At 43.7% G+C, this 7,092-nt stretch overlaps 1 protein-coding gene across 1 annotated transcript in view; it reads right to left on the bottom strand.

The window, feature by feature from the left end:
- Positions 1-7,092, bottom strand: part of LOC105534939 (calreticulin-like) — a 50,001-nt gene that overhangs the window by 42,090 nt on the left and 819 nt on the right.

Raw genomic sequence — 7,092 nt, forward strand, 5'->3', positions numbered from 1 at the left:
AATAATAATAATAAATTAAAAGGTAACACAAGTTCATTGTAGAAAATAATGAAAAAATTAAATTAATCTGAAATTCTCTTATTTACTGCTTACATTTTGGTCCATTTTCTTCTATTCTTTTTTTTATGCACAAATATATTTTACATAGTGACTATATATATGTGTATATATATATAATTTTGTAAATTTTTCAAGACATTAGGTCATAAACATTTCCCCATGACATTAAAAACTTCCCAAACATTCTATGGGTATATCATACTTTACTTAATTGTGCCCTTACTGTTGGGCATTTAGGTTTGTCTCCAAATGTTTCCAATTACAAATAATGCTCACATGATTTATATGTTACATGTGCATAAAGTATTGCTCACATTTCTGATTATTTCTTGAGAGGAAAAAAAAAATCCTAGGAAGGGAGTTACCTAGGAAAAGGATATGTACAATTGTAAGGCTTTGGCCAGAATTGCGTACTGTGGCTTAGAAAGGCTGTACTCACAATCCTACCAGCCAGGCCCCAGGTGCTAGGTCACAATGGAAGCAGCAGAGGCTAATGCTTTGCCCCAATCCACTGGGCTGAGGCCCTTTGGGGTGGCTGGTTCCAGGGCTATGTTAGGAAGCTCTTAGAGATTGCAGGTAATGGACTACCGGTGGAATCCTCCATGCTCTCACTCATGTTATTGGTTTCTTGCCCTGATCAGTCACCACTCCAAGTCCCTCCCATCACTTGCTGAAAACTGGCACCTGGGTCACAGTTTTCCTCTCTACTTAGGTCCATCATCATCCAGGTGATGTCTATAGGACAGCCCATCCAACTCCCTAGCCTATCAGTTTCCTCATCTCTACTTCTACCCTAGGTTAGCCATTTGTCACTACATTCACACCCTGGGCCTTGTCATCAGCAGAAATTGCTTTGAAATCTCAAACTCCAAAGTGGCTCATGCCTGTAATCCCAGCACTTTGGGAGGCCGAGGTGGGCAGATCACTTGAGGTCAGGAGTTTGAGACTAGCCTGGCCAACAGGATGAAACCCCATCTCTACTAAAAATACAAAAATTAGCTAGGCATGGTGGCATGTTCCTGTGGTTCCAGCTTCTCAGGAGGCTGTGGTGGGAGAATTGTTTGAACCCAGAAGGTGGAGGTTGCAGTGAGCTGACATCACGCCACTGCACTCCAGCCTGGGTGACAGAGCCAGCCTCCATCTCAAAATAAAAAAAAAGAAGAAGAAATCTCAAACTCAAACACCCATGTCCACCCACCTCCATGACCATTGCCTCCTGTCCTCCAATTCTCACACTGCGTTACTTGAACTGCATCTGTTCTTTGACACTTCCCATCCCATTTCTTTTTAGTCACTTGGCTTCTTTCTGCCTAACTCTCAAGTCTTTCCTTCCTTCCTCCTTCAAACTTGTAACACTTTCTGTGTGCCAGGTACTTTGCCAGGTACAGGGGTTGTAAAGTGAAAAGAGGTGTAGATCCATCAACTTGCTCGCTCTTCTCAACCCCCTTGCCCATTTGCCTTTCTGCAAAACCCCCACCTTGTGTCAACCAAACCTTCCACGTGCATTTTGTATTCCAAATTACTTACTTGCGCTCTTCTCTACTTCCCTCTCAGCCAGAATTCTCCAAAATGTAACCCAACCCTGCTGTATTCATTTCCTCAGCTCCCCTCTGCCCTTCAACCTAAGGTAATTAGGCTTCCACCCCACCGCTCCACTGAGTTGTCAAACGGTCTTCCTAACTGTCAAATGCAATGAATGCTTTCCAGATGTTCCCTTCCTTGGCTTCCCAACTGCTTTTGACATTAGCTGTAAAACCTTGGGAAAATCACCCAACCTCTTTGAACCCCAGTTTCCTCATCACTGAAAGAGTGAATAATAGCATCTTCCTTATAGAACTGGTGAGAAATTCGATAAAATGATGTATAAGGAAAAAAATTCGGCCAGGCACGGCGGCTCATGCCTGTAATCCCAGCACATTGGGAGGCCAAGGTGAGCAGGTCACGTGAGGTCGGGAGTTCAAGACCAGCCTGACCAACATGGAGAAACCTTGTTTCTACTAAAAATACAAAATTAGCCAGGCATGGCGGCGCATCCCTGTAATCCCAGCTACTCAGGAGGTTGAGGCAGGAGAATCGCTTGAACCTGGAGGCTGAAGTTGTGGTGAGCTGAGATCACACCATTGCACTCCAACCTGGGCAACAGGAGCAAAACTCTGTCTCTAAATAAATAAATAAATAAATAAATAAATAAATAAATCAGCTAGGCACAGTGGCTTATGCCTATAATCCCAGCACATTGGGAAGCCAAAGCAGGAGAATTGCTTGAGCCCAGGAGTTCAAGACCAGTGTGGGCAACATAGAAAGACCCCGGTCTCTACTAAAAATTTTAAAAATTAGCTGGGCGTGCACCTGTGATTTTAACTACTCAGGGGCTAAGGTGGGATGGTTATTTGAGCTCAGGAGGTGGAGGCTGCAGTGAGCCATGATAGCACCACTGCACTCTAGCCTGGGTGACAGATGAACTCCTGTTTCAAAAACAAAAGAAAAAAGAAAAAGACTCACTGGTACACAATAAGCATTCAACGCGATGAAATTCAGACTCATTGAACTCGGTTTCCTGGGTCTCTGATAACCAGGAAGGGTTTGCCTTGGCTCACATGAGCATTTGGATCTCTGAAAAGGATAATTTCCCAGGGCAATTCATTCTTTGTCAACAAAAAAATTATCGAGCACCTACTATGTGCCTGATCCAGGCACTTTTCTACGTTCTGAAGCTACAGCAGTGAAGACAACAGAGAAGCACTGTGCTCTCAGGAAGTTAATGTAACAGTGAGGAGAGAGAGAAATGGAGAGAGAGAGAGACAGTAAGCATGCAAAGGCCCACATGGGAACTTTTTGGGGTGATGGAAGTGTTCTATATATTGATTGTGGCAGTGGTCACACAGGTATATACATTTTTCTTTTTCTTTTCTTTTTTATTTTTTTTCTTTTAAGGCAGAGTCTCCTTCTGTCACCCAGGCTGGAGTGCAGTGGCACAATCTCGACTCACTGCAGCCTTGAACTCCCGGGCTCAAGTGATTCTCTCACCTCAGCCTCCCAAGTAGCTGAAACCACAGGTGCATGCCACCATGCCCAGTTAATTTTTGTATTTTTTGTAGAAGCAGGGTTTTTCCATGTTGCCCAGGCTCGTCTTGAACTCCTGAGCTCAGGGGATCTGCCTGCCTCCGTTTCCCAGAGTGCTAGGATTACAGGCATGAGCCACCACGCCTCTCCTACATTTTTCAAAATTCAAAGAATAATACACATTAATTGAGTGCATTTTGTTACATGTACATTATATCTTAAAAAGTTGATTTTTTAAAAGTAAGTTACATAAAAGGATAGAGTACAACCATATACAGGGGAATAATATTTGATAGGGCAAACGAGAAAATCCCTCTAAGAAGAAAACATTTAAGCAGAAACCTGAATGATGAGAAGGAGCAAACCATGTGAAGATCTAAGAGAAGAATATTCCAGGCAGAAATCACAGCAAGTGCAAATGCCTTGAGATGGGGTTGAAGTCTGTGTGTCTGAGAAACAAGAAAGCCAATGTGACTGGAACATAATGAACAAGCAGGAGATAAGAGAGGTAGGCAGGGACTAGATCATGGAAGTTCTTGTAGGTCATGGTAAGAAAGTTGGGTTTTATTTTAAATCTAATAGAAAGGCAGTGGAGGTTTTTAAAGTTCCAGAATGATACAATCTGACTGACATTTCAAAAAAGTCATTCTGAAATGTATCTGAGAAAAGGCCAAGGGGAAGCAGGAACAGAAGCAGCGGCCATTCAAGTTACTGCAGTAGTCCACGTGAGAGATGATAGTGGCTGGGACTAGGTGGGTAGCAATATAGGAGGTAAAAAAATCACGTTTAGGATTATGTTTTGAAAGTACACTCAATTAAACTTGCTGATGGATTAAATAAAGAAGTTGAGGGAAATAAAAGAATCAAAGATGATTTTTTTTTTTTCTGAGATAGGGTGTCTCTGTGTGGCACAGGCTGAAGTGCAGTGGCACGATCATAGGTCACTATAACTTCAAGCTTCTGGGTTCACACAGTCCTCTTGTCTTAGCCTGCCGGGTAGCTGGGACTACAGGCATGTGCTACCATGCCTGGCTAATTTTTTAGTTAATTAATTAATTTTCAGTAGAGACGAGTTCTCACTATATTGCTCAGGCTGGTCTCAAATCCCTCCCACTTCAGTCTCCCAAAACACTAGGATTACAGACGTGAGCCACCACCCCGGCCCACTCTTTAATTTTTGACCTAAACAACCAGATGAATGGTTAGGCCATTTACTAAGATAGAGAACACCAGCGGGGAATAGAATAAGTCTGGAGGAGCACACAAAGGTTTTGTCTTAGAAATGTTAAGTCTCAGATGCTCGATAAATATTGGTATCTTGCCGGGTACAGTGGCTCACGCCTGTAATCCCAGCACTTTGGGAGGCCAAGGCGGGCAGATCACTTGAGGTCAGGAGTTCGAGACCAGCGTAGCCAACATGGCGAAACCCCATCTCTACCAAAAATAGAAAAACTAGGTGAGGTGGTGCACACCTGTAATCCCAGCTACTTGGGAGACTGAGGCAGAGGAATTGCTTGAATCCTGGAGGTGGAGGTTGCAGTGAGCTGAGATCATGCCACTGCACTCCAGCCTGGGCAATAGAGCAAGACTGTCTCAAAAAAAAAAAAAAAAAAAAAAAAAAAGAAAGAAAAGAAAAGAAAAAGAAAAAAAGAAAGAAAAAGAAATATTGGTATCTCGCTAATATATATGCCTCTTTTGAGTTTGGATAGAACAAGTCAGTGTCTAAACCTTCCCAGTTCTGAGTACCCTAACATTGGATTTCTAGGTGCTGTAAGCTGAGGATAAGCCTCAGAACCTTGGACCCCACTAGCCAACCCTCCTCAACCAGTGAGCAGAATCAGCCCTTCAGCACATCTCTCTGACTTTTCTTCACTCAACATAATAATTGCATTTTGGGCTGATGTCTTCAAAGTAGGCACCTGACCTCAACAATTACATGTTGCTAAGTCTTAATGTAAGAAGATTTCTTGCAATAACAATTCTCTGTTTGGGGTGTTACTTTTTGGTGTATGTATCAAGATTCAGTCCAATAATTCAATCATTCAATAATGGTTTAGTGGGCTGGAAACAGAAAAGAAAATAAGGTAAATAGTCACGGTGTGAGCAGGGCTGACATGCAAGAAGCACGGGGCTAAGAGAACTAGGAGAAGTCTAGGCAAGTCCTCCCGGAAGAGGTGAGGTCATGCAGACCAAACCTTCCTGGACACAGTGCTGGATTGTGTTCATGATTTTGGCCTCCTCAACGGGCCAAAATCTTCAAGTCTTGGGGCTTGAAGCCCCGCTTTTCCTGATTCCAGAGCATTTCATAAATATTTATTGATAATACCGTTGGGCATTTGGGCATTTACCGCCCTCCCCCCCCGGACAAGTGGAGTTCAGTCCTGGGTGAAGCGATGGCATGTCTGTGCATGTTCTCCCTGCCTTCTACCAGGAGGAATTATGGTGTGAGTAAAAGCCAGCCCAGGCAGGGAAATGAGCCCTCAAGCTAGCAGTCACAAGATTTAGCCTCAAAGGGCTCATTACAAAGGATGGCTGAAATCCATTAGGAAGTGGGGGACCTTGAACCTATCCTTGAAAACAGATTGTGCTTTGTTACAGTGAAGCTGTTACATCCCACTTTTCAGCCAACTCCTGAACATTTTTCCTGTCTGCCCCCTCCCCTCTATTCCTATCACTACCACTCTGGTACAGACTCTCTACTTTTCACCATGAAGATTACAACAGTCACTTGAGGGGAAAAATGAGAGACAGAGGGGAGAGAAATAAATAAATAGTGGGGGAAAAGATTATAGTAGCCTCCTGGATGGTTTTTCTGTCTCCAAACTCAACTTCAGTCAGCTTCACAATCCAGGTCCACTTACTTTCTGAAGCACTCTTTCTAATACCCAGGTCAGATCTTATTTCTCCCGCTTATCACCTTCACTAGCTTCCCACTGCCTTCAGCAAAAGGCCAGGCTCCCTAACTCCCTTGGTATATGCCCCACCTGCTCTCCAGTCTCACCCTAACTCCCCTCCCCTTCAACTTTCCTGTTCCCTGAAGATGCCACTGCTGGCTGTATCATTGTACACGCTGTTCTTCTTACCTGGAATACCCTTCTCCCCTTCTCTTCCAATCTAATAGACTGATTTATCCTTCAAAACATTGCTTAAGTTTCACCTTCTCACTGAAGCTTTCCTGTCAAGGCCATTTGCCTGGGCTTATTTCTACCTTCCTCTGTAGCACCTCTATACCTTGCTACCCTCAAAACAGTATCACAAGTATCTGTACCATTGAACATTTGTCTTTAGGTAAGTAAGATTGGGAAATTGAGTCTCAGAAATGGGAAAGGGCTTCTCCAGGTGTTCATGGTGGAATGTGGACTCAAATCCAAAACATCCTAATTCCTCAGCAAGTGCCCTATCTACTGCACCCTCAAAGAATTAATCAGATTTCACTCACACAAACACACACACGCGCGCACACACACACACACACACACACACACACACATACATGCACACGAAGAGCATCATTTGTTTGTGGGCTGAAACAGTACTATTGAACATTTGTCCTTAGGTAAGTAAGCCCTTCCATAATTCTCTGAAGTTCATGAGGCATTCTAGGGAGGAGACTGGACAAGATGACCTCCAAGATCCTCTGAACTCTGATATTTTATGAAACACAGAAAATTTGGTTGGGCGCAGTGGCTCATGCCTGTAACTCCAGCACTTTGGGAGGCCAAGGTGGGTGGATCACCTGAGGTCAGGAGTTTGAGACAAACCTGACCAACATGGTGAAACCCCATCTCTACTAAAAGTAAAAATAAAAATTTAGCCGGGTGTGGTGGCGGGCACCAGCTACTCGAGAGGCTGAGGCAGGAGAATCACTTGAACCTGGGAGGTGGAGGTTGCAGTGAGCCAAGATCATGCCATTGCACTCCAGCCTGGGCAACAGAGCAAGACTCCATCTCAAAAAAAGAAAGAAAGAAA

The sequence above is a fragment of the Mandrillus leucophaeus genome, unplaced genomic scaffold (genome assembly GCF_000951045.1).
Source record: "Mandrillus leucophaeus isolate KB7577 unplaced genomic scaffold, Mleu.le_1.0 Scaffold14, whole genome shotgun sequence".
Classification (NCBI taxonomy): domain Eukaryota; kingdom Metazoa; phylum Chordata; class Mammalia; order Primates; family Cercopithecidae; genus Mandrillus; species Mandrillus leucophaeus.